Source organism: Lissotriton vulgaris, chromosome 5 (assembly GCF_964263255.1).
Source record: "Lissotriton vulgaris chromosome 5, aLisVul1.2, whole genome shotgun sequence".
Lineage (NCBI taxonomy): Eukaryota > Metazoa > Chordata > Amphibia > Caudata > Salamandridae > Lissotriton > Lissotriton vulgaris.
In genome coordinates, this window is record NC_141693.1 from 1269966684 (window position 1) to 1269993803 (window position 27120).

Consider the following 27120-nt stretch of genomic DNA (forward strand, 5'->3'; position numbering starts at 1 on the left):
TATAGTGTTCTCCCACTTCTTTTTAGGAGTAGTGAGAGTATTTTTAATAAAGACCTTTTCAGGACTTTCTGTTAGTTGGGGCTTGACTGGTTTCCCACCCAAACGATCTCTACCTAGTTCTTCATAGGATTTTTCAAATATTCTGGCCAGTTCATATGGTTGCTCAGTTACATCAAATTCTCTTAATTTTTGGCGGATCGCCACAGATGCTGCCTTACCTTTATTATTAGCTAATTTTATAGCTGAGACCTGTTTGAAATCTCTCAGTAATTTCATACCCAGATTCAAAGCAGGCTCTGCCCAGTATTCATTTTCAATCTGCTTCAGGACATCTGGTATAACTGCCATAGACGGAACACCATGTGTTTTTGTGTAGATTGCAGCAATATTGTACCCCAAGTGTTGCAGTCCTCCAGGTGTGGTGGGATTTACAATGGTAAACAGATTGTTAAAATTTGGTGTTTATCATGAGGGGCTGTATCGGGAAACACTGCCTCTATTTGAGTAATTTTTTGAGCTATCCAGAATGGAATTTGTTCCCTTTTTGCGGGCAATTTACCAATGACTGATTGTATAGTCTGTGGTGTCATTTTATTTATGTTCCCCTGGTGAGGAAGGAGTCTAACCTCCTTTTAGCAGGTTGGACTGTTAGAGTCCGCATGACATATTGAACCAATTGTCTATGTATTTGATTAGTTGTTTTAGTTGAACTAGCAGTTTTGCTTCTGACATTTCTTCAGTGTCAGGATGTGGTTTATAGCTGGCTAGTACCGGCCATGTTGCTCCTGGTCTACCTAGTGGACCGAGCCTGGTACAATGATTTTGATGTTGTAGGGCGCCTTTAAATCAGAGCGCATGCTCTTGGTATGTTGGTAGAATTTCAACATCCTCGAAAAGAGTGTATTCCGTTGGATGTTCCTCTACCTTGTAGAAGTGAAACACATGTCATACTGGATTTGCTTCAGGGAAGAAAATCCATGAATCGAATACCTCTGTCTGCCGATATTCATGTGCCTCTAAGACAAAAATTACCCTACTACCTCTTGGTGATAGGCCATTTGTTATAAGCTTTATAGTGATGGTTTTCATTAACCTCATCACTGCGGCGCAAATTGAGCTGCAGTTGCAACAGCTCCACCGTTCTCGGTGTTGTTGCCAATATTCAACATTGTTTAACGAGAGTTGCAGAGCAAGTTTCAAGGAAACAAAGATAAGGTGCACAATATTTTGGAACACTGTATCCTTCAACGTTGAACAAACCAAAAACTAGTAAATAGGATTTTACTCCTACTCAGTTATGGCGGATATTTTATCCTTTTACCCACTCCAGACGTCTATTGGAGTATTTTAAGGGAAAAAGGGGTCTCTTTGAAAAGCACAACTGAGTTACTCTAGTATCTAGCGTTAAATTAGTGCCTTACCAAACGTTGGGCGCCGTGTAGTGTAGTTCCTTTATTCCCAATAGGCTCTGCGCATTGGAATAATATATCCTATAGATTTGACGTAGGGCTTATGTCTACTAGGTCTCTATTGAATATATTAAACTTAATTGTGAGTGCCAGCTAGCTCAGAGGTCAGTAGAAACTTGCTTGAATAAACAAAAAGGGATTCGTTTCTGACAGCCGCATAAACATGACAACTTTGTTTCTCCAAGAATAAACGTATCTTCAGAGTCGTGGAAACAATAGATAGATACTTTACTCAGTCAATCGTGCAAGCTTTATTTCATCAGAGGTGCAGAGAAATAGAGAGATGGGCGTTTTCAATAAAAGGGATTTAATGAACAGTCTTCTTTCTCATGCAAGTAAAGTGAACTGCTACAATTGTAATACAGGCTGCAAAGTATAATGCGTACAGCGTGAAGAGTATTACAAAATATTACTGTAAAAGCATTGTATGGTTTCTAACCCATAGATAATTACAAACATAAATAACAAAGTCTAAAAGTACTCAACTGGTGCTTCTAAAATACGTCTACCCCGATGTACCTAACCTAAGTCTAGTACGAGGAAAGAAGTAAGTGTGGTGTAGCATAGGTTTAGTTTCTTTGCCAAGAATCTATCCAAGATTTCTCTTTAGGGTCTAATCAGCTCCATACCTTACTTTAGAATGAAGAAGATCTGGTATATCTAGCTCGGAACTTGATTTCCTAACATCCCGCGAGGGGAGCTTGGAAATACTGGAGCTGGATTCTCAGCGAGAGAAAGGGCAGCTTCTTGATCAGTGTGACAGCTGGAGGGTCGGCTTGCTTCGGCACTTGCTGTAGCCAGCTGCGTCAGGCAAGTAGATAGTCGAGCTGCTCCGTACCACTGTGTCTTTGCGAGAGCAAGTGAAGACATATTTATACCTTAAAGGTGCCTAGTTTGACGTAAAGTCGGGCATAATAACGTCGTCAAAGAACCCCAAGTGGATGGGGGCGTGGCTAAGCAGGCCACGATTGCAGACGGCGTCTGCTGAGGCTCCACAGCCGGGAGGCCCAGAAGATCCATTTAACTCGTCGACCAGGGGGAAACTAACACCCCCCTGGACAGCGGAACTATAGGGGCACCAGGGAGGGTCCGAAAATAGTGGCGTTTTATGGAGCAACTACTGATGCAGCCAATGACACCTGTCCCTGCGCCCGAAACCAACATGGCGGCCACCCGTCCCTAGCCCAGACTGACCTGCGGGACGTAGCCTGGCTGAACGATCCTTAGTAGCGAGGGCACAGACGGAGCGCCTGGGGCCGGAGCTGCGCCCGATGTGGCCACCACTGATTGCCGTTAGTTCCACGCCAGCAGAAAGCCACGCACGATCGGGGGTCGGAGGCCATTGGCGACGACCAGACTGCAGCGACATTACCGAACAGCAGTGCACCTCGACAGTCAGGTCGGGGACCTTCTCCGGCGGCCCGCGAGTAACAGATCCGGGGACGGACAACCTGGAGGCCCCGCTCTGACGGTCCTCCTGACAGCACGTTTTTCGCGCCTGACCCCGAAATGGCTCCCGCGGGACAGGGACACCCGTAATCAACATTCTACACTTCATGGAGCCTGAGAATGTGGCAAATCAGGAGGTGAGCGGCGCGCGACATTGCCCCCTGTGCCGCTCACGGTCCTGACACTCCTTTCCCCCACTCGACCGGCCATATTGACCGGACTATGACCTGCCATTGCCTGACCTCAACATGGCGGCCGGGGTGCTGAGAATAGACCGACACTGAGCAGCTCCCATATCATTACCGTGTGCTCCGGTGGGCCCCCAACGTGCTGGATTGAGCGACGGCCCGGGCAGGGAGCGGGCACCCACCTAGGTGGCAAGGCTGGCGGTACGGGGGAGCGGGCCCCACTAGGGTGCTGGTGACATACGGGCACACTATGTCCCCTATACCAAAAGGGTCGCAAGCAGAACAATTGATCCACTGGGGCACGCTGCCCCAGCCTCGCCCCCACAGTCAACCCCACAGCGGCAAGGAGAGACACCCACGACCAGCAGTATGGGAAAGCCAAGGGCAACCCAACAGACGTCGGTCCCTGAAATGGCGCCAGAAGATCAGCCCCGCGCCAACACTCTCCTCAAACCACCAGCGACCCAACCAGACCCCACCATCTCAGACAAACTGGACCGGGTTCTGGCGGCCATTGAACTTTCCAGAGCCGCAATAGAGGAGCGCATAGGCACGCTCACCACGGACATCAATCTAATCCGCGATGATCATCGGAAACTAGCGGATAAGGTGAGGGAAGGAGAGAGTTCCCTCGCTGATATACAGCCCACCCTGACTACGCAGCAACGGACACTTCAAACAGCCTTGGGTCATCTGACTACCGTGGAGGAACATTTGGATGATTTCGAGGGGCGCTCTCGGCACTGTAATATACGCATCCTGAGTCTGCCGGAGGGCATGGAGGGCACATATCCCATAGAGTACGTGGAGGCCTGGGTTAAATCCTTCACTCCACCTAAGGACCGCACAGCGTTCTTCTCGATAGAACAAGCCCATGGAGTTCCAGCTCGTAGACCGCCGCCAGGCAATGCACCTCACCCATTGCTCGCAAAGTTCCTACATCTTCAAGATTGCGATGCGGTACTACGGGCAGCCAGACGCGCAGGTCCACTGCAAGTCGATTCCCAACATGTCATGGTCTTTCTTGATTATGTCAAATCGGTGCAGAAGCTCAGAGAGTCCTTCCTGGAGGTGAAGCGGCGCCTGCGGGCGAATGACATACAGTACTCTCTGCTGTTCCCGGCTCACCTGAAAGTCCTTCATGCCGGCACCAAACACTTCTTCTCAACTGCAGCAGATGCCTGCGAATGGGCGGACTGCTACTGTACAAAGGGACCGGTCGCGGTCTTGCCGCAAAACCGTAACCAAAGAGCACCGCGCCACAGGAGATGCGTCTCAAAACCTACGCAAATGCAAGGGCAACAGAACTGGAGGGAAACCGCAAGAAGACCCGAGATGGACTCACCGGACCGGGAACAGATCATGCGAGAGCGTCGCAAAGCCCTCCAAGCAGTCACAGACTTAGGGGCTCCCCCTTCTGAGAAAGACATCGAGCGGATTCCTCACCTCTTCTCCTCAAGCAGCGAGGAGGACAGCAGCGGGGCCATCCCACAGGGGACTCTGTTACACTGCCCCCAGCCACCCCACTGATTGAGGATGCCCTGCATTAAATATACCGGAAGTTGTCGTCCGACAGCCTGCCACCACCAATAGACTCTTGAGAAGCAGAACCTCCTGACGGGATGTTACCCGCATGGTATGTCACTATACTCTTGATGCATACCACTCTTCAACGTTGAGCATTTTTCCTTACAACGCCCTAGCGGGATCCACCTTGCAGACGCAAACCTCCACCCCGATGCATTGACTGTTCGCTCTTTGGTTCCATGAGCGTGAGTTTGGGTGTATCGAGATTGCCGATATGCCCCAGGTATTGGGATTGTTTCCCCACTCGATTCTATGTTTTATTCCCCCTGTTATCTGGTCCTTTTCACCCCACAGGAGACATGAGCACTTGGATCACCAGCACGTTGGGATGGGGGCTTGCGAGGACTACTTATGAAGACAGCGCGACCAGGTCACTTCTTTCATCCACGAACCCAGCGATTCAGATCGCGCATCAAGGCGTAGGTAGAGTTTGTCAGGCTTCCCAATGCAGTACGTAGATATCAGTATTTTCACCCTGAACACACAGGGTCTCCACACACCGTGCAAGAGATGCGCAACATACGCTTACATCAAGCGCCAACATGCGCACATTGCGTTCCTGCAAGAAACACATCTCAAGGCACCAGAGACAGACAAGTTGTGGTCCCGATGGAGGGGCACACTTTGCGCCACATCATAGTCGGCATTCGCGCGAGGCGCACTGGTTTGGGTCCGCCTAGGCACTCCCTTTCAGGAAACATGTAGAGTGGTGGATAAGGAGGGTAGAGATGCCTTACTGGAAGGGATACTGGATAAACAGCCAGTTTTACTAGGCAGCATATACGCACCCAACAATGAACAGGATAGTTTTTGGGACTCCCTCACGGGCGTGTTGGCCCAATTTACATCCCTCCCATGGATTTTAGGGGGCGACTATAATTGTGAACTTGATGTTACACTTGACAGATCTCACCCACCACCGCCACACTCCCCTGCCCTAACACGGTCAGCACGCTTCCGCCGATGGGTCAATCACTGGGCGCTAGTGGACGCTTGGAGAGCTCACCATCCCCACGCAAAGCTTTACTCATTTAACTCCATTCCTCACAACTTGCGGACCCGGTTAGATAGATTCTTGTGCACCCCATCCTTAATCCCTAAGGTCCAACATACTGATTATCTGGGCAGGGTAGTCTCAGTCCACGATGCTCACCTACTGCGCGTTCAATGGAGGCCCCCTCACCCCGCGGTGCCCACCTGGCGTCTCCCACGGGACTGTCTGACTGACCCGGTATTCTGGCGCGATCACGCACAGAGTATCCAGGACTATTTTAAATGCAATACAGGGTCCACCACCTCCAGACTAGTAGAATGGGACGCATTCAAAGTGGTGACCCGGGGACATGTATCAAGCAGGTAGTAGGGGTACGCTGCACACTAGAGCAAACACTAGTAGACACGGCCGCAAACTGGCGACACTCACCAAGGTGGAGGATGCCGGGGCCGTGACGGTAGCCCGGGTGGCAGAGGCCAAAACGCAATACTCAACCGCCATAGCTGGCCTGCACAAATATAACTTTTGGGCTTACGCTGCCCGGGTTCACAAGGAGCGGGACAAAATGGGCACGCTTCTGGCGTGGTTGGCAAAGCAAGACGTGGACACCACGCCTATTACCGAGATTTTAACCCCCGCGGGCATCTTAGTGCGCTCCCAATTAGACATTTTAGATGCGTTCCAGTGACATTACGCCATGGTATACAGCACCCCGACAAACTCTCAGCAGGAAGCGATAGGCCATTTCCTGCCGCTGCCGATCCCTCACATCACAGACGCAAATAAGGCCTTGCTGGATACTAAAATATCAGTGACGGACGGCACCGGCGCGATACACGCGCTAGCACAGAATAAGGCACCGGGCCTGGATGGACTGCCCCTGGAGTAGTATAGTACCTTATCGGCCCTCTTGGTCCCCCGTCTAACCGCCATGTTTTCAGACGCATTCGAAAGGAGGGAAATTCCGGGATCGCTCCAGGAATCGGTAATAGTGACCTTTCCTAAACCGCACCAGGACCCCCAACAATTGTCCTCCTACCGCCCCATTGCGCTCCTATCTGCCGACTGTAGGATATTGGGTAGAATACTGGCAACTCACTACGAGCAAATATTGCGCCCATTAGTACACCCGGACCAATGTGGTTTCGTCCCCGGCAGGAATACGTCCCAGAACATTCGGCGGCTGTTCCATGTCCAGGATCAGGTAGGAGACACCTTTCCACGTGCGGCCTGCATCATTCTCGTCCTTGAAAAGGCCTTCGATACTGTGGCATGGCCATACCTATTTGCTGTCCTGCGCCGGACGGGAGTGGGCCCTACCCTGCTAGGGTACACGCGGCTGCTCTACACTATTCTCACATCGCGTGTCAGTCTTGGCCGGTACATTTCATCTCCGCTGCGGGTTGAACGGGGTACTAGATAGGGCTGCCCCCTGCCACCCCTGATCTTTGCCCTGGCGGTCAAGCCCCTAGCTATACGCCTACATGTGGAGGGAACCACCCATAGCGGACACTGTCCACTGCGTCTCCATGTACGCGGACGACCTCCTGCTATATATCAGAGATATAACGGAGGACTTGACTCCCATATGGACGGTCTTGTCGGAGTTTGCGAAGGCGTCGGGTCTCCAGGTGAACTGGGACAAATCCATTGTTTATCCTCTGCACCAGTCCCTTGAACCACGGGAGATACGCATAGGCACGCAACGCCTGCCTTGGAACACGGGCGCACCCCGCTATCTCAGTGTCCACCTCTATCACTCTCCCGCTGAGATCTACGAGATCAATCACTGTGTAGCAGGGTTTCCGTTCTCCCACAGAACTGTGCACAGAGATCTAGAACCTGGGTGAGTTAGGGTGGCCCAAAACTCACCTTAGTGTCAGAAATCCCCTTACGAAGCTAGCTACAGTGTCTCATTGGTACTAATAACTTCCCAATGTCTTAGACAATCCAGAACATGAACTTAGGGTACCTCAGGTATCGTGGAACACATGAACACTCTTTCGTTATATAATCATTACAAACAAAAACTGGGAGTCAAAGAACACACGTGCAAGTTTGAAATATTTATTTCTCAATGCAATGTTCTCAAACGCAGTATCTTATATAATATCAACATACATATTATAAAACTAGAGTTAACAGCATAGTCACTAATCCATAGTAAGCGAATGGTGATAGCATATTATAATGCAAAATCTATATAAAGTTTGTATCACCTATATTTCGCGCACCCTATTTAGCATATTATATTATATCTAAGAAGGTCTCATTTGGGTTTTTAGCAGGGCGGGCCCATACCTCTAAAGGTCAGTAGGAGCAGATCACATCAACAGCTACCAGCTCTCTGCATGCGAAGCATCAAGTGTGTTGATTCATTCCCTGTAACTCTATCTTAAACCTGCGTAGAGCCCAATGTTGGCAGCAACATTATTTGTGTTATGTCTAATGTGGTGCGAGGATCAGGCTCTCAGCAACCTTGTGTTAGGTTATTCTTAGAGGGTGCAGTTCTCAGTGTGCAGACAGTTGTACCAAGCACGACTGATATCAGAGCAATAACATATTATTCTCAAATAAATCACATCTTTCGTCTAGGTTGAAAGCTACAATAACAATTAGGTGTCGTGTGCAAACTGAAGCCGAAGGAAAATATGTCGTTTAAACACTAAATAAACTCATGCTAACTTAACACAATATATAGAAACGTAGTAACCATATGACACCCCCCCAATGATCCGAGGACGGTTAAAAAGGGGAAAAAAATATAAGCCAATACTATATGAGAGGCAAAACATGAAAGCAGAGTTCAACAATATTGAGCCAAGCTATATGTATGTAAATGTATATAAGTTTTTAATAACAAAAAAAATGTATGAATGCCTATAGTGGCCACACAAAAATATAAAAAATTCGAACTTGAGGCCAACTACGAGATCATAGGCCTAGAACAAATAAAAGTCGAATGTTCGTAATAGAAAAGGCACCTTTCAGAATTACTAAAAAGTCACGTGCCATAATAATGAAAGTCTCCAAAGCCACTCATGGGTTGATAGAATATGCAAAATAGGTAGCCACAGCTTCCAACATGAAATCACTGTCATCATCCGAAAACAGTTCAGCCATCCAATTAAGCAATGGGAAAGAACATACGTGCTCCTCCAGCACAGAATCCTCTAGCAACATCAGAGGACAACTCAGTGGGTTCTCGAGAACGCTATGTGCCAGAAAGTCATGCGCTGCTTCGGATATGTCCCACTGACCCATTAGTCCATGCATCGCTGCCACGGCCATAACCCTTTCGCCAGAACAAACCAACTCGTGAGCAGCTACGGGGCTCATCAGCTGATCAAAATCGACGTCAGGAGAAGTCGTCAAGCAGAGACACAAATCAATGGCCCAGTCGAAATCACTGCTCAGGCAATGAAATACAGGCTGGACACATGTGAAATAGGAAAATCGAAACGACAATCCAAAAGCCGGGCTCAAAGTCGCAAGCGGTAAGGTGCCATAGTATTCAAGCATCCGGTTGCGAAACAGTGTTAGAAGGGGCTGAGCGGCTCCTTGTGCAGGATGGGCATCCATGTTTTATAAAGCAAAATATCACCAAAACGCCTGCAGCCTGCAGCCAGCAAAACAGGGAATCGGCCAAACAAACTTGCGAATATAGAATGAAAGAACGCAGGGATAATACCAAATACTTTTTCAAACGTAGTCACGAGACCACTGCTAACCAATTTAAAAAAATGTGCGATTCCAGACGTGGAGGAGGCATTAAAGATCTGATGAACCAACTCGCAGAAATGAAACGGCAAGTCAGTATTTAAAAGTGCCTGCACCTCTGTGCGTGTGTTAGCTATGTGAAGGACATAAGTTTCACGGGCCGAGCTCAGGGCCACTTCTTTCTGAGACAAAAGGGCTCTTATACGGCTCAAACCGTTGAACTCCGCTCTCAAGGTTGGGATTCGCGGCCAAATGGAAACATCTGAATTCCCATGCGTGGGTGGATATAACACGTTCTTGCAACACACCACACTTTCTGATACAGTAACCACATAGGCGATACCGACCATTAACCCACAACTCATTTCGTTATTCAAAAGTAAATAACTACCGTTAGACAATAAAGTGAATGTGGGAACTATTGCAGGAACCGGTGTGCCTTTTAAAACACAAGCTAAATTAGGCCGGTCCTGATTACAAGAACCATGCAACTGGATGTGTCTGCATATCAGTGAACGGTCAGGCGACTGTGTGCATTCTTCACCATTCAGATTCACTTCCTTCCCCTCCTTTAGACATCTGTATGTGTATGGTAAGGACCATGTCTCATGGAGGAAAGCACTGCCTAATGTTTCATATCACCCTATAGCAATATATCGCATACAATTTGTAAATTTATACAGAGCAAATGGTAAAGTAATAATACCATGGATAAGCCATGTAGCAGCAGCTGCTTCAGCTACAGAAAAGGGCAAAGATTCTAATTTTTCAATGTGTAACATAGAAAATGATGCATCTCGCATGGAAAGCATGCGCTGCTTGTCAGTCAAATTAAATGGGGCAAGGCACTCGACCAGCCTTCAGAGTCTGTAGTGTCCAAGCAAACTGCATGACAGAACGCAATTGATTTTGACCATGATACAACACGGACACTTCATCATGCACAGTGTCAACAACAGAAGACACAATATTGTTCAAAGTGTAAATTCGGGAAGAAAGCGTGTTAATACTGTTATCGACAACTGCAAGCACTTTTTCTAAATTTGCTTGATCAATTGCCCTTAGGCGCTTAGCAGCCTCAATTTGAGAAACTTTCCAAATTTCATTGTAAACCGCATAAATCCACCGTTTGGATCTACCTTTAGCTGGGCCTTTTATAAAATCGTTTAAATCCACATTTTCAGTTAATTGAGACAGATGTAGTTTAACTGCAGCTAACGTGGAATGTTGTAACCAATTCTGACAGTTTCCCCACAGAATAGGTTGTGACAGTATAATCATCTTCAAAACGGGGATCAGGTCTGGCTTCTGTGAACCCTTCAGCCAAACCCAGAAAACGACGTTGCCAAGAATCAGCACTCCTATGCCACATCAGCCAACCCTTGGAATCCAAACTGGAAACGTTAAAGGATGAATTGTGCAACAGAGCTTGCAACTCATGAATGGACAATTCAGTATAATTACCCCAACCTGAATATTCCTCTAAATCTGGGATGATTGGTGTATTTAATTTTTTAGAAGTAGCCAATCCAAAGCATGTTGTCTGGAAAATGGACGAATTTAGAAACAACATGTGATTCGGGATGAGACATGCACGGTGCAAAGCCTCAGTGCCTTGTACCTGCCAATCTTTGGTACCCCAAACCGATTTAAGGTCAATTGTTCCTTTCCAAAACTCGTAGCCATCTACAGCTAATCTGTCTAGAAAGGACTTCGAATACAGCAACTTTGTATCGGTAAGTCTAACTTTGGACATGGACTGTTGTGTCATTTTGAAATAAAATGACTCAGGATTTGATTGATTAAAATCTGTGAAATAAGTGTATTTTTTCAGAAACGTATTGGAACTGCCTCCCAATGGAGCAGGGCAATGTTCCCACTGTGTATAATTTACAGCAACCCTCCTGGAATTTGTCTTATGCAAAAAATGATTACCATAATGTTGAAAACAAAACAAATCACCATAATTAATAGAATCTAAATACAGATCCTCAGCATCAAAGGCAGCATAATATTTCAAATCAGAGAATAATGCTTCTATACGGCCTGAATATCCCAATCATCAGAACGTATATTATGTTTAATCACATCCCCCATGTTTACACTAAGCACATTCGGAACATTAATCACTTCAGTGGGCCCATGTATTTGAAATCTAACCGCATCCCACACAATCCCATCAAGGACAGGCCAACCAGTAATGTTGACTGTATTCAAGTTTCGTTTCAGTCTGTGTGCTGAATGTGAAGAGGAAAGAGGGGCCAATGTTCCATTAAGGTACCGAATTCCTGTTCTTTCTTTAACATAGTGACCATCGATCAGGCGGAAAAAATAAAACACAAAACCAATTGACATAAAAAGATAAAATGAAAATAGAATCAACCAAATGTATGTCCAAGGGGGAATTAAAAAATGTTTTTTAAATAAGGTGGCATATTTTGCTATAGTTGAGGGTTTCTTTGAAAGTTCCGAAACAGAGTCAAAAGAGAATCTGGACTGGTCGGCCAAACGAGTCTGCAAATCTGGCATAGATAAGTCAGCAGGATAGGTGTAGTTCAGCTCATCAATGTTAGTAACAGGAATGGTATTTAATAAAGGACTGGATATGGCAGGCATCTCGAGGGACAACTCCTGTTCTGCACCCGAAGTTATTGCCAGCACAGAATGCCTCACCATGGTAGGACAGGAAACAGCCGGTGTCATGCTATGAAGAATCCGCCACCCTGTGTGTCTTGACATTGTCAATAGAAATAAATCTGTTTTCCTTACGACCTGGAAGTGGTGGTAAAATGACTGTTCTCGTGCCCTTCACTCCAAGAACTCGAACCGGTGCACGATATGAGGGACCAAACTCTTTCTTGTTATCGATCTTCTCTCGAACCAGTTCTCCAACTTGGGGTAGCCAGCCAACTACATGGATCTGCAACGCATCATCCGATGTGGAGGGCATATGTTCCTTTGCTAGACTGTCTCTGGTCTTTTGTAGATCCTGTAAAACATTGCAATGTTCATCTACGTCAAAGGCCGTGGCCTGGGCCTTGCAGTCTAGACCGTCGAGGTCAGGGACGTACATCTTGATACCAAAGAGCATTTCGTACGGGGTCCGCCTACCCAGATACCTTCTAGGGAGATTATTAAGCGCACGCTGCACGCCATTGAGGTGGGCTAACCAGTTTCTGCCAGTGCCTATAACTCGAGCTGTCAAAGATTGCTTTAAGTCACGGTTCATTTGTTCCACTACACTGTTACCCTCGGGTCTGTACGGACTCGAAAATTTGACTTGGACCCCCAACGAAACCATAGCATCCTTATACGCCTTAGAGGCGAAAGCCGGACCCTGATCCGAATGGAAGGCACCACAGGCAAAAATCCCTATAAAGACTCGCAAATCCTTGATGGCAGTTCGTTAATCAGCGCTTCGATGTGGCCATACCCACACAAAGCGTGTGCATGAATCAACTGCTACTAAGATGTACTTGTATGCAGTATCAGAAGAAAATGGACCGCAGTGATCCAAATAAACCCATCCAAGCTGTTTATTAGAGATGTACAACTGTGTCTGAGGCGGACGCGCAGCAGTGGAAGGTTTAATCTGCTGGCAAATGTCACATTGAAGGACATAATCGCGCATCTGTTTGTACAGCCCCCGCCATCAGAACCTTTGTTGTAGCTGAGTTACAGTGGCCGAGACACCCGCATGCGCAGAATCCACACCTTCATGAGCCGCTGCAATCAAAGTAGCCCTGCGATCCGAGTTGGGAACTAGACGATCGCCAACATCAGGAATTTTCACATAAGGAACCTTATCGGGACTTAAGTGGTATGTGTATTTAGAAGGGAATCCCGCAGGACATTTACCTCCCTTCTCAGTCGCAGCAACAGCTGCCAAGATGTCATCATCTATTTTGCTTTTGGACCTCGTGACTGCTGCAACTAAGTATTTCGATACCGCTGACTTTGCTGCTTCATCAGCCAGCGAATTACCAACAGCGTGGACCCCCACGCACTGATGGCCGAGAGTATGAATCACAAACACGAGTGGCAACTTCTCTTTAAGTTCCGCCACTCGGACCCAGATCATTTTATGTTTTATTGTGCTACCTTTGGAATCACGAAATTCATTCTGAATCCAAAAGAACAAGTTTTCATTGTAAGACTGGACACAGTAGTAAGAGTCACTTACGATCAAAGTCGTCACACTAGGATCTGCGTACTCCAATGCAAGCATCAGAGCACGAAGCTCTGCTAATTGTGCGGTGCAGTCCCCAAGCGTCTGCGTGTGCACGACACTGGACTTGAACTCATCGTTCACCATGGCACCGACCACAATGGCGCATGCGGAAACGTAGGCATGTTTAGAGCCATGCGCAACCTGCGCCGAACCATCAGTGTAAATGATGCAATGGAAATCCTCCAACGGCCGCATTGCTAAAGGAGCAGGATGAACAAATTCATACTGTAAATACTCCTGCGACCGTAAAGTGGCTTAAAAAATAAACGTGACATCCTGGGATGTCAAGGATGCAGCCCACTGAATCCACCTAGGGTGCAAAGCTTTGGAATATGGTACACTGGCTTTCGTTACTGCCTCCAAGGCAGGACACGGGGTAACAACCAACATGCGTTTTCCTTGCGACAGGGCACATTCTTTAAGAATTGCCATCTGTACCGCCGTTAAAACTTTCTCCACTGTGGAAAAACGCAGTTCAGCCGAAGTGTACAAGTGTGACTTGTAAGCAATAGGTACTGTATCACCTTCATTAAAAGTCAGGTATGTGAAACCCACCGCCCCAGGGATAATTCTTATCACCAGGTTGGTCTGGTTATCACGAGTCTGTAAATATTCAGAAGCGAGCAAATCAGCCTGCAAAGACTGCAGAATGGCTGAATGCTCAGGCAGCCAGCATGATTTGGAAAAAGATGGTTGTATCAAAGCATACAAAGGCTTGATACGCTGGGCATATTCCGGAATGTAAGTCCTCCCAAAATTCAAAAAACCCAGCAAAGATTGTAATTTTTTCAGTGTTGTTGGAGAGCGCAACAGTGCGCATTTCTCCAGGAAGCGAGGTGCCAACCCCTTTCCCTCGTTGTTAAGTTTGTAGCCGAGAAACAACACTGTGTACTCTGCAATGTGCGACTTTGCAAAGTTAAACTTGTAACCTACGTCTGCAAAGTTACAAATTATGCTATTCACTCGACACAGATGCTCCCAAAGATCGTCGTCTGTGAGATAAATGTCATCCACATACGAACAAGCAACTGGGTCGAAGCCCTCCAAAAGAGAGACTATGCGGGCGGAGAATACTCCAGGACTATTCTTATAGCCCATTGGGAGACGCCGAAACATTTTTTGCACACCACCGCATGTGAAACTGGTCCATTGGGAACTTAGACAGTCTAATCTATGGGCATAAAAACCATTGGAAATGTCAAGCGTGGTTTTGAACCGTTTACGCTCAAGACTATTCACTAAAGCAGAGCCATGAGTATTCTGTACTGCGCAGTTACGGCAATGCGAGTTTAAATGCCTATAATCCAAAACCAAACAATATGAGCCGTCCGGCTTGTTTACAGTAAAAAGGGGGTTATTCATCGGTGACCCACACGTTTCAATTACACCTTGATATTCCAATTGTTCAAGGATAGCCGCGACTGAAGCTTTGGCTTCACGCCGTATGGGATATTGAGGTTGAGGATGCGGCTGAGACCGTAAAGGAATCTCGTGGCTTGGAGACAATTTATCCCAGCCACACTGGTTGCGGTACACAGCCGGCGCAAGCGCCAGAGCCCACTCTTCTGCAAAATGCAGCGCCTCCACTCTCGATACAGTGTGCGCGAAACTGGGGAGGATCACCTCCTCCCCTCGCGGAGCTGCGAGAACAAAAGGTGGGGGCCAGTCAGCCTCCGAAAGCAAAATGTCATACGTAGACGAAACATTTTCCCAAAATACCCCTTTTACAGTTCGCTGCATGTCACCTTCTATTAACAGGACAATTTCAAAAAGTCGTTCAGGGGGAGCAACATGCGTGTCAGCAGTTTCAATTACACATAGGTGCCATAAGTGTCAGTCGCTGTCACCTTCAACAGTGGACGGAGGGCCTCTCTCACTATGGTAATCTCTGCCACGCTGTCCAGCAAGGTCAGAGCCCACGTCAGATTCCGAAGCCGCGTTCTCACTATCTGGGGCATATCGATGCGCTGTCAGGGCGGCGACTTTCTTCGTGGCAAACTGTGGTCTCTTGGGCGTAGCGCCTTCCTGCTGATCTCCACCGTTATGCGGGCGGGGCTGACCACGTCCTTGCTGGCCACCCCGGCCCCAGCCGCCCCCTCCACCACCGGTTGACGGAGCCGATGAGTCCTGAAAGGAACGAGGAGAGCATTGGTCAGAAGCCTGAAACCTTTCAGGTGACTTAATCATCGCGCGATAGCGCAAATCATAAACCAGATACGACTGCGCAGGCAACGGAGACGCAGGAGCAGAAACCTGTGTTTGTTGTTGTTGCTTACCCTGAGTCTGCTTTTTTGGCCAATTTTGTTTCTTGGACTCTTGTTGACCACTAGTTTCCGAAGACTGACCCTGGGGCTGCTTTTCCTCTTTATCAGGAAAAGCCTTAAGTCCCTTCGCATTGCGGCCAACCGTTTTATAAGCCGCCACAATTATCCTTGCCAACTGACGGGGTTTCTCGGCCTCGGGAATTAACGCTAAAGCGTTAGCAACCTGAAAGTTCACTGCATCCCCCTTGACATTCGCAAGGATAAGATCGCAAACTACATCAAAGGTGCCACACAGGCGCATACCCAACTCAACCACCGATTCCGGTCCGTGGTCATCTTGAACACGTTTAAGGACCGCACCCAGATTGGTCACAGACGGGGTGCCATAGCACCTCGAATAGACCGCTGCAAAAGTCTTACCCCAGGTCTCACAGTCAACAAGTTCAGGTGCCAAATCTTTTGGTAAACTAAGTGTAAGAATCCGGTGCTTGTCACCAGGATTCGTATTAGGAAACACAGCTTCCAGCTGGCCGAATTTCTCTGCAAGCCAGAACGGAAAATCATCCTTGTCCTGGGGCTTTTTGCCCATCACAGAATTCACCATGACAGGATTGATTTTCAAACCAGCCTGTTCTGCACGAAGCTGCGCACCCCTAGGGGCTGCGTCCTGAACATTACGGCTAGTGTAATGAACAAGCGCTCTAATCACAGACACTGTGACCCCATGAAGTTGCCGCAGATCAGCCACGTTACAAGTGGCGCGATTAGGGTGAGGAGTGAATCCAGCCAAAGCGGGCCAATTAGTGCCCGGAATGGACAAAGGACCCAACCTCGGAGCGGGTAAAGCGTGTGGTAGGGCGCCACCAAACCAAACTCCATGCTGCCAAGCATCAATAGGAACCTCCAGTGCCCTGTACAGAGCATACGCAGCCAGTACAGCCGTAGCAGTGTATGAATGGAAAACACCAGAATTAGCATTCACCGGCGGAAACGTCACCCACGAATAAAATAGTTCGTACGGGTTAGCATGTTCCGCACTCACCACCAGAACCACCGCCAAGCCTTCTACAGGGACATTAAAAGCCCGCAAGTGGTCACGCACCGCAATGCGACTATGCTGCGGGATGTCCATGGCTTGTGCCATGAAAGCACCGGAAGTCGAAAAAACAAAGAGTACTTTGTAGCACAACCGGGTAGTAATTCAAAGAAACCGTTTATAGAAAAATTCAAGCTTGAAAAGACCTATTTCCAAAAATAGGTAGGTTTTTTCGACACCACCGTTTTCCGGAAACGGGAATGAAGGGGTTAAGGTTTGAATGATATACTACTCGAGTGTCATGATATAAGGCCAACAATGTATGGGCGCCATGTTACAGGGTTTCCGTTCTCCCACAGAACTGTGCACAGAGATCTAGAACCTGGGTGAGTTAGGGTGGCCCAAAACTCACCTTAGTGTCAGAAATCCCCTTACCAAGCTAGCTACAGTGTCTCATTGGTACTAATAACTTCCCAATGTCTTAGACAATCCAGAACATGAACTTAGGGTACCTCAGGTATTGTGGAACACATGAACACTCTTTCGTTATATAATCATTACAAACAAAAACGGGGAGTCAAAGAACACACGTGCAATTTGAAATATTTATTTCTCAATGCAATGTTCTCAAACGCAGTATCTTATATAATATCAACATACATATTATAAAAACTAGAGTTAACAGCATAGTCACTAATCCATAGTAAGCGAATGGTGATAGCATATTATAATGCAAAATCTATATAAAGTTTGTATCACCTATATTTCGCGCACCCTATTTAACATATTATATTATATCTAAGAAGGTCTCATTTGGGTTTTTAGCAGGGCGGGCCCATACCTCTAATGGTCAGTAGGAGCAGATCACATCAACAGCTACCAGCTCTCTGCTTGCGAAGCATCAAGTGTGTTGATTCATTCCCTGTAACTCTATCTTAAACCTGCGTAGAGTCCAATGTTGGCAGCAACATTATTTGTGTTATGTCTAATGTGGTGCGAGGATCAGGCTCTCAGCAACCTTGCGTTAGGTTATTCTTAGAGGGTGCAGTTCTCAGTGTGCAGACAGTTGTACCAAGCACGACTGATATCAGAGCAATAACATATTATTCTCAAATAAATCACATCTTTCGTCTAGGTTGAAAGCTACAATAACAATTAGGTGTCGTGTGCAAACTGAAGCCGAAGGAAAATATGTCGTTTAAACACTTAATAAACTCATGCTAACTTAACACAATATATAGAAACGTAGTAACCATATGACAACTGCAAGGTGCTCGCCGGAATCAGGTCGTCGGTGGGCTTCTGGAGGAACCTTCCGTTAGCACCAATTGGTCGGGTAGCTATAGCCAAGATGATCATGGTTCCTCAGCTATTATATTACTTTACAAATTTGCCAGTTGTTCCACCTAGGGGTTTTTTCCGCGAATTAGATAGGCTCCTCCGTGCACTCGTGTGGGGGACTGGTCGCCACCGCATAGCCCTCAACCAACTGCAGCTACCCACCACTCAGGGGGGGGTCTGGGTGCCCCCGCCTTTGAGTCGTATTTCCTGGCAGCGCAGCTTCAGTGGCTGTCGTATTCGACTGCGGGCAGACATACCGGGGAGACCTGCACAACGCGAGGCCCCATCCCCGTCCCTGAACTCCGGCGCCTACTGCTGCCCGGCACCAAACCTCGCTGGATGTACCCATTATAGGTGTTGGTTGCCCGTAGGTGCATGCAACGGATCCACTGCATCGCGTTGGAGACCCCCTGCTATTCCCCGCGACTGCCGCTAGTGGGCTGGCGGAAAGGGGACTCTTATTTTACACAAGCCATGCTACGGATATGGACTGAGTCTGAAATAACGGAGGCGGAGGGGCTGTTCGCGGAAGGGCAACTTCGCCCGTATTTGCAACTCATGGAGGATTACAACCTCCCCCTGGGACAGTTCTTAACACACCGACAGCTCGTAGACAGTTTCCGGCCACATTGTGATCTTACAATCGCTGAGCCTGTAACACACCCTGTAATCCACACCATACTATATATGGGCATAGGCTGACACCTCGTTACATGGCTGTATAAGTCAAAACAAGAACTGGCCCACAGGCAACTACATACTCTGAGGGCCACATGGGAGGACGAAGTTGGGCCACAATTAGACAATAAGGAATGGGATAGAGCGCTGGAATTTCCTAAGAAAGTGTCCAGGAACGCAAGTTCAAAAATATACAGTACTACATTCTACATAGAGCGTACCAAATAGCGGCGCGCCTCCAGCGGTTCTACCCCGACACGCAGTTCCTATGTCCCAGATGTCACTCCCCAGAAGCGCACTTCCAACACATGTTCTGGAGCTGCACAGCTCTACAGTCATATTGGTTTGCTATACTCAACTCTATCAGCACTCTTACGGGGCTCACAGGACTAAACTCCTGGGAAGCGGTAGCAGTGGGAATTTTCCGTAGGCAGAAAACACACAAAGTGCAGGTCCGGTTCGCGACTCTGTCCCTGTTCTTAGCCAAGCGAAACACCACCATGCACTGGTGAGCAACCCCGGGACCCCCATTGGGAGCATGGGTGGGTGCAACATAGAAATGGGCGGTGCACGAGGAGGAAACTCTAAGGGAGGAAGAGGCAAAGGGACACCGCAAACACCCCGTATCCTTGGAGTGGGCCATGTTGTTGCATCAGTTTAAACAAGCGCATAGGCGCGCCACCCCAAGCGCCTCCCGGAGTGACCCTGCGGTCCCCGCGGCATCAACACCATGATAAGGCTTAGGTATACTTTAGTCCTCTGGCACCACCTCCCCCCCGTCCCCCCGAGCTTTAACGACAGTAATGCGGACGCACCAGAACTCGCTGCTCTTTCTATCACACCTGACAACACTCCCCGACGACTACTCTCTGTACGCACTGTAAACCCCCCGATTAGCCCAGAGCTGATGCACCCTGAACATCCTTCATGAGTCTTCTACCCTAACTCTGTCTCCGCTCCCCTCCCCCTGCTTGTTTTTTTTGTTTATCTCCCCTCTCCTCCCACATGAGGTTCTCCGTTTATTTCCCCCGGTTTCCCCCTTGAACTCACAGTGCGTCACAGTCAGATGGACCAATGCCACCAATGTTACTTTTCTGCGTAAACTGTTTACTTTCCAATTGCATATTCGTACCACGGTAACGCCACCGGTTGCGTTATGATGTAATGTGAGTGCTTTTGAAAAAGGTTCATAAAAAATGTATTTTTTATTTTTTTAAATGAAAGAGACCCAAGTGAATGGTAGTTCTTTATAAACTCCAGGAGTTCTTGGACAAATCAATATTCAAGCAAGGGGATGTCCCTGACTGCTTAAGCCGATTTTCCAAGAAATCGTTGTGGCTTTCTGGTATGGGTGGAAGTAGCCATGCCTGTATTTGGAATACATGGGCTATGTCTAAATATGGGTATGATTTCTATGCCTATATTAGAGCAATGTGAATTGAACCTATATAAGGGCATGAATCAAGAAATTTCGCTCGGATCCTAAAACGCCAGACAACACACTGCTTGTGTGGCCGTTAGATTTGGATGTTGTTTTAGCCAACGTTGTGTGGGGTATGGGATGGACTCCAAGAACAGCTCCAGGTACAACAGTTCCATGATTTTCTCCTTCGAGTGTTCCTGGGGTTTAAGCCATTTGTCGGCTGCAGCTTTGAGCTTGAAGTATAGGATCTTAAGGCATTCCCCTCTCCTTCTAGAAGCATACCCGATAAGCCTCGAGTTCCACACCTAGGTTATTCAGAATGCTGTTTTTCACTTCAGCATATGGAGTGTTCCCTGCAGGGTTGGCCTCTTGGTAGTCGGTCTATGCTTCCACGCTCAGTAAAGTGGCCATGAAGAAGGGCCACTTGACGTCAGGCCACCCACATGCATGTGCAGCCCACTCATAGTTAGTCAAGAACACATCAGGATCCTTTCCTGGGAGGTTCTTTTGTAAGGTGATGTGGGGATTGGTTGGTTGTCCCGGGTACGATTTTGCAACTGGGTAGTGAGCTAGAGCTGATCGGCGGCAACCTTTTGGATACATTCGACCTGTTGATTCATAGAATTCTTGAACAGTTCACGGTCAGCCTGAGCTGACATCATCTGCTTCTCGACAACCCATTCTAGCTTCTGCTGTCCAGTGATTATCTGTTGCAATATGTTTTCCATACTGGCTATGGAGCTAGATTGCCCGCATTCTCCACCATGTGTGGGCCAGTCAAGAAACAGATACAAGAAGGTATGTGCTTCAGAGGTATATTTATTCGAATAAAGGACAATGTCATAAGGGACAGTTCAAACAAAAGAGAGAGTTGCCACTCCGTCAGTGGGTCTTCGTGGAGAGGTGTTCCTGCTGTGAATCTTCACACCGTTCGAGATATCCATGAAAGAGTTGAGGGAGGGAATGTAACAAGAAATAAAAGCAAACTATTGTCAGTTCCTTAGTCCATCCAAGCAAAAAGGAGAAATGGGAAGGGAGGTGAGGGGGAAAATAGAGTGCACCACCATCAGTCACCTGTGTATGACAGCGCAATGAGGCACAACAGCAGGAACTGTGTCTGTGCGCTAGCGGGGAGCTTGCGTGCCTCCCTCTGCCCTTCTAGCTGGCCTCCTGCCTGGGGGCTCCTTAGAATACACCACCCTGATACGAGCAAGTACTTGCTGCAGCCACGCTCCTCCAGGAACATGGCTGGCTTCCTCGCTGTGCCCAATCGGGTCCTGCGCCCCCTTGACTGGAGAGAGATCTGCCTCTCTCTCGGCACTCTCATCTGGTCCACTTGGCTGAAAACCGGCATCCGGTATCGGGAAGGGAAGACTGGCCAGCTGCTCCGGGTTCTCGCTTCTCCAGTCGGCTTGTGCATCAATTTCCTCCTCTGGCCTCATTATGGCCCCGGAGGTGTGTCTGTTTCCTCCTATAGGAATCCAAGTTACGGGTTGGTGGGTGGGGGTAGAGTCCCGAACGTCCAGGCACTTAAAGGCCCACAGCACCTTTGAAACCGAAGAGAACTGAAAAGAAAGGAGGGGCGGGAGGTAACGTGTGAACATGTCAGAGTCCTCCTCCCCCAGTTGGTCAACAGCTGGGACATCGTGACACATTCTACATGCAGATAGGTCTATTCAGCCCTGTGCTGACTCACCCTGTCTCCTGGAATCCCCCAGCCCCTGTCACTCACAAACCAGACACACAATAAAGAAGATAGAAGAGGCAGGCTGGATGGTTAGGAAAGAAAATACCTACTTTCTAAAAGTGGTATTTTCAAACACAGAATGGTAAAACCAACTTTACTAAAATATTTATTTAATCCTTCTGAGTTCAGGCATACTAAACTCGAATTTCTACCATGTTACCTGGGTCGGTTAGTATTATAAGACGTTATAATCAAACTGCCCATTCTGGCCTATGGGGCCTGGTCGCCTTTGAATAGTGAAACATGAAAATGACTGTAATTCACTATTAGGTCATGCCACATACACAAGGGCATGTCCTACCTTGTACTTACAATGCACCCTGCCCTTGGCCCTACCTTAGGGGTGTCTGATATGAAGAAAAGGGAAGGTTTAGGGACTGGCAAATGGGTGCACTTGGCGGTACTAGACTGCACACAGGTTCTGCAATTGCAGGCTTGAGACACACTTTACAGGCTGCTTCTGTGGATGGCACAACCAGTGCTGCAATCCCACCAACAGCATTTGATTTACAGGCCCTGAGCACACATGGTGCACTATGCTAAGGTCTGATAGGTAAATCAAATAAGCCAATCATGGAGTCACTAATCAACACATAACTTTACAATAGGGAGCACTTGCACTGTGGCACTGAATAGCAGTGGCACAGTGCCCAAAGCATCTAACCAGCAAACATATCAAAAACAGAGGAGGCAATCAGAAAAAAATGGAAGGGAAACTCACACCAATGGTACCAGGTCTAACATACGGAAAGAGAGGGGGAGAGAGACACATTTTAACAGAAGAGATGGACAGGGAGAGAGAGTGCTGACACTTTGCACCCAGCCCTCACTGCTCACCTGCTGACACTGATGTGTATCCAACCACGTGCCGGTATGTAGTGCAGTTCACCAGGTCCCACATCTGAAACAGATGTATGAATGGCAAAGTACATACAATTGCACATGACAGCATCACCTGCCTGACCCGGCGCACCCAGGCAGATGCACCCCAGACCCTCCCACCGTCCAGCTGTGCATGCCCACCCCTGTGCACCCAGGAAGATACACCAAAGCTTCTCCCGCCGCCCAGCCTTGCATGCCCGTTCCTCCGCACCCAGACTGATGCACCCTAGCCTCTCCTGCCGCCCAGCGGTGCATGGTCGCCCCTGCACACCCTGGCCTCACTGCTAACCTTCTCCCACTGGCGTGTCGCAACGAGGGCCCACCACATGCCGGTGCAAGCCACAAGCCTGGGGCCCGCAGACATGGCACCCACCACATCATGCGGCCCTGCTCCGCAGACCACCAGATCTCACATTTGATTCTGGGTCATGTTTTCGCCATGGCAGAGGACATACCAGTGCACCCGGCATCATCGCAGGCTGTGCACCCTGCTCAGCCCTTGAGGTGCCACTAACTCTGTGATCCAAGCGGAGATGCCACTTGGCGGTAGGCCCATGCTGGCCCTTTGCTCTCGCCTACACTGTGGTCCAGCAGGGCACACAAATCCTAAGCAGTCCGGACCGCCGGACGGGGCATCATCGCAGGCTGCATTCCCGCTCAGCCCTTAAGGTGCCCCTACCTCAGTGCACCGAAAGTCACCGTCCCTTGGTGGTGTGCCTTGACGACGCAGTGTATTCGGTGCAACCAAGTCTGTGCCCCACAAGTTATGGACCCTTTATGATTGGGTATCATGGTGCGGACGCCATCATGTCACCGCCGGGCTGGTGGAAGGTGATGTTGCAGGGCCCTGGGCCATCATGCCAACATAAGCACCACACGGATACACCCAGAGAGAGGTTGGAAATGGCGTAGAGCACGTGCACCCTTTTTATTGGCAGGGTCACATGTCCTGTGATGCGTGTGCTGGATGGATGTGTTGTGGGTGTATACCAGCCATGAGAGAGTGGCTGTGACATGCTGACAACTAGACCTGTGATCAGCAGATCACTACAGGGTAGACCTGGGACATGTAGCATTGAAGTCCCACCGTGAGCTTAAGCAGAGTGGGCTGGCCTGGCGTATGCCAGCCCAGCGTAAGGGTTTGAACAATGGCCCTGGGGCTCTGGGCGTATTTCCGTATGGGGCTGGACAAGGAAGTAACTAATGCGTGTGTTCCTGTTGTTGGGTCTGTGCCACCCAGACCGCATTTGGCAGTGTCACCCTGAAACCCAAGTCCAATGACATGAGCCACATGGATGTAAGAGGAATTCACAGAGCCTACATTCATCCATACTTCCACACTTGAAAGACCATAGACAGGACACATCTGTGTGATTAGGAATGTTTAATGCACATTCAGTGTAGTGTTGCATCTGGAGCAGTAAATGGCAGTGCACAGCCCACATGACGATGTTGGCCGGTAGAGGGTCAGCCAGAGTTCATCAGGGAAAGACAAGTCCAAAGGAAGGGGAAGAGTTCAGTCCGCATTCTGATTGCTGTGGCATTGGCAATCAAACATATTATGGCAGTCGATGTCGAGGTCCAAGGTGAGTGTCGCAGAGTGCATCGGGGGACAGTGGAAGGTGATGATGTAGAGGGCAGTACCAAGCAGGAACAGGCCATATGGCGCAGATGAATGCTACTGATTCCATCTCACCAGTAAGGCAGATTCATCCACATCTTCGTCCTCTGCTGTTTCATGTGTCTTGCATGTGGGTGGTGGTGTTCTGTCTCCTGCACTGTGTCGCAGTGACACCTCAGGAGCCGGAGGTGGAATGTCTGCTGCACTGTGTGGCACTGACACTTCAGTGTGTGGAGATGTGGATGTAGTTGTAGCAACAGCATGCATTAGTGCCAGGCCTTGTGGCAGCAATGCCTTGAGGATGGTCTTGAGGTCATTGAGGAACACAGCTACCACTCACTGGTGTGCAGCCCTGGCAACCACTTTTTCCTCATTCGACCACTCCATGGTCACCATTAACCTCCGCATGTTTCCCAACTCCCGTGTGACATTGCTAGAGCCACTCTGACTGGACAGTTGTTCGATTCTCTGAGTCAGGGCTCTAGTATTAGTAGGGGAACATATGTCATGTAAAACCAACAATTTTTTTTTCACAGGTATTGCTTAGTACTCAAAATAATATTCAGGTGCTCACACAAAGTGAAAGTGGGCGTGATGTGACAAGGTGATAATGGATTAAAAACTTAACATCGCATTGATAACAAAGATTGGAACTCCACGTGAGTATATACATTGGATGGAGTTCCTATTGTAGAGGTTGACGCATTTCGATCTTAGAGACTTAAGATCATCTTCAGGACATATAGTGAGCATTCTGAAACTAAATGTGAACAATGCATTGTTATGATATGCACCCTACAGTTGGACTAGTGACGGAGAATAGGTGCTCCCAGTGTTTGTAACTGTCAAATCAATTAGAGCGAAACCTCCTAGGTTGCTTGAGGTACGGGGAGGGCAAATAATGTAAACAACGTAGAAGACCATTGAAGGGTGGGGCGTACAGGGCGCCAAGTTTCTAAAAGAGAGGTTCCTGCGCAACCAGGATAGGTGTCTGTCTCCCATATATGAGGGTACATACCCTAAAGTCTTGACTTTCTTCTGGAGGTTCTGAGGATCCACCTTAAGGGCATAGCAGCCTTCCTACATGCTGTGGGAAGGAAGTTTGTCTGTCCCTGCAGGAGGTGAGACTATCCAGGAGGAGAGACAGAGAGTTGACTACCTGAGAGCAAGCTGGGTGTGACCCACAATGTAGAGTGTCTTCTTGGTGTTTTTTCACTGCTTTATTGCAAGACCTTATGCAAGTTGCAGTGTCTTTGAATCTATCCCTGCTGTATCTGCTCTGAATATTGTTTTCCCCATGTGGACTATAGGTGCTCTGATCACTGTTTGACCCGATTGGGACCGCAACTGGCATCAGCCCGGATGGCACCGCACCTACTGTGATACTTGTAGCAGGCCCTTGAGGGCCGCTGTTGGAAATGGCCCTTTTTCCATGGTGACCTCCAAACTTTTTGCCTTCCTCCTCCTACTTTTTGCTGAATTTGTCTTTGTTGGCCTTAGGACTCTGCACACGTTACCACTGCTAACCTGGACTAAAGTGCTTGTGCTCTTCCCCTAAACGTGGTAATGTTGGTTCATCCCCAATTGGTATACTAAATTTCCTTATAAGTCCATAGCAAAGTAATCAAACATGTACCCAGGGACTGTAAATTAAATGCTACTGAAGGGCCTGCAGCACTGAGTGTGCCACCTACTGATGTAGACCCTTTAACCATGTCTCAGGCCTGCCATTGCAGAGCCTGTTTGTGCAGTTTACACCGCCATGTTGACGAGGCAAAATAAATCATTCTACCACTATGTTGTAAAAACTAAATCTTTTGCCGGGCCCAAACCTTCCCTTTGTAAAAAATGTAGCTTTTGCCAGGCCCAAACATTCCCTTTTTATACATACAAGCAACCCATAAGGTAGGCCCTGGGCAACCTAGAGAGCAAGATGCAATGTACTGAAAAGAGCATGTACTTTTACTTTTTACATGCCCGGGAAGTGAAAAAGTCTTACATTTCACTTCACTGCTGCAAGGCCTATCTCTCTAATAGAATAACATTGGGATTACCCTATTACATTTTATAAGTGTAAATTCCAAATGGGAAGATACAACTGTTTCATGTTTGGTGTCTCACGTTACAGTTCTGAAAATGGCCTTTTAGAACTTGACCCCAGAGTGACTCCTAGGGCTAGTTGGCTGGCATTCTTTTCTGAAGCCTCTGGGACATAACAGGCTGACAACCTCTGCCATTTGTGAGTCTTTCCCCCCAGTGCTGGACCCTTGGAAATGGACCTAAGGTGCTTGCCAGCAGAATCGATGCATCTTCTCTGCTGAGCGACACATCCCAAACAGTATTGACACATCCCCTAAGCTGAGCAGCACACCCACGAGTAGAACTGATGCATCGCCACTGGATCCGTCACAGAAGACTCAAATTTGCGAGGCCTCCTGCATCTTGGAACTGATCATCACCTTCGGAACCACCACTACGCAATGTTTTCCC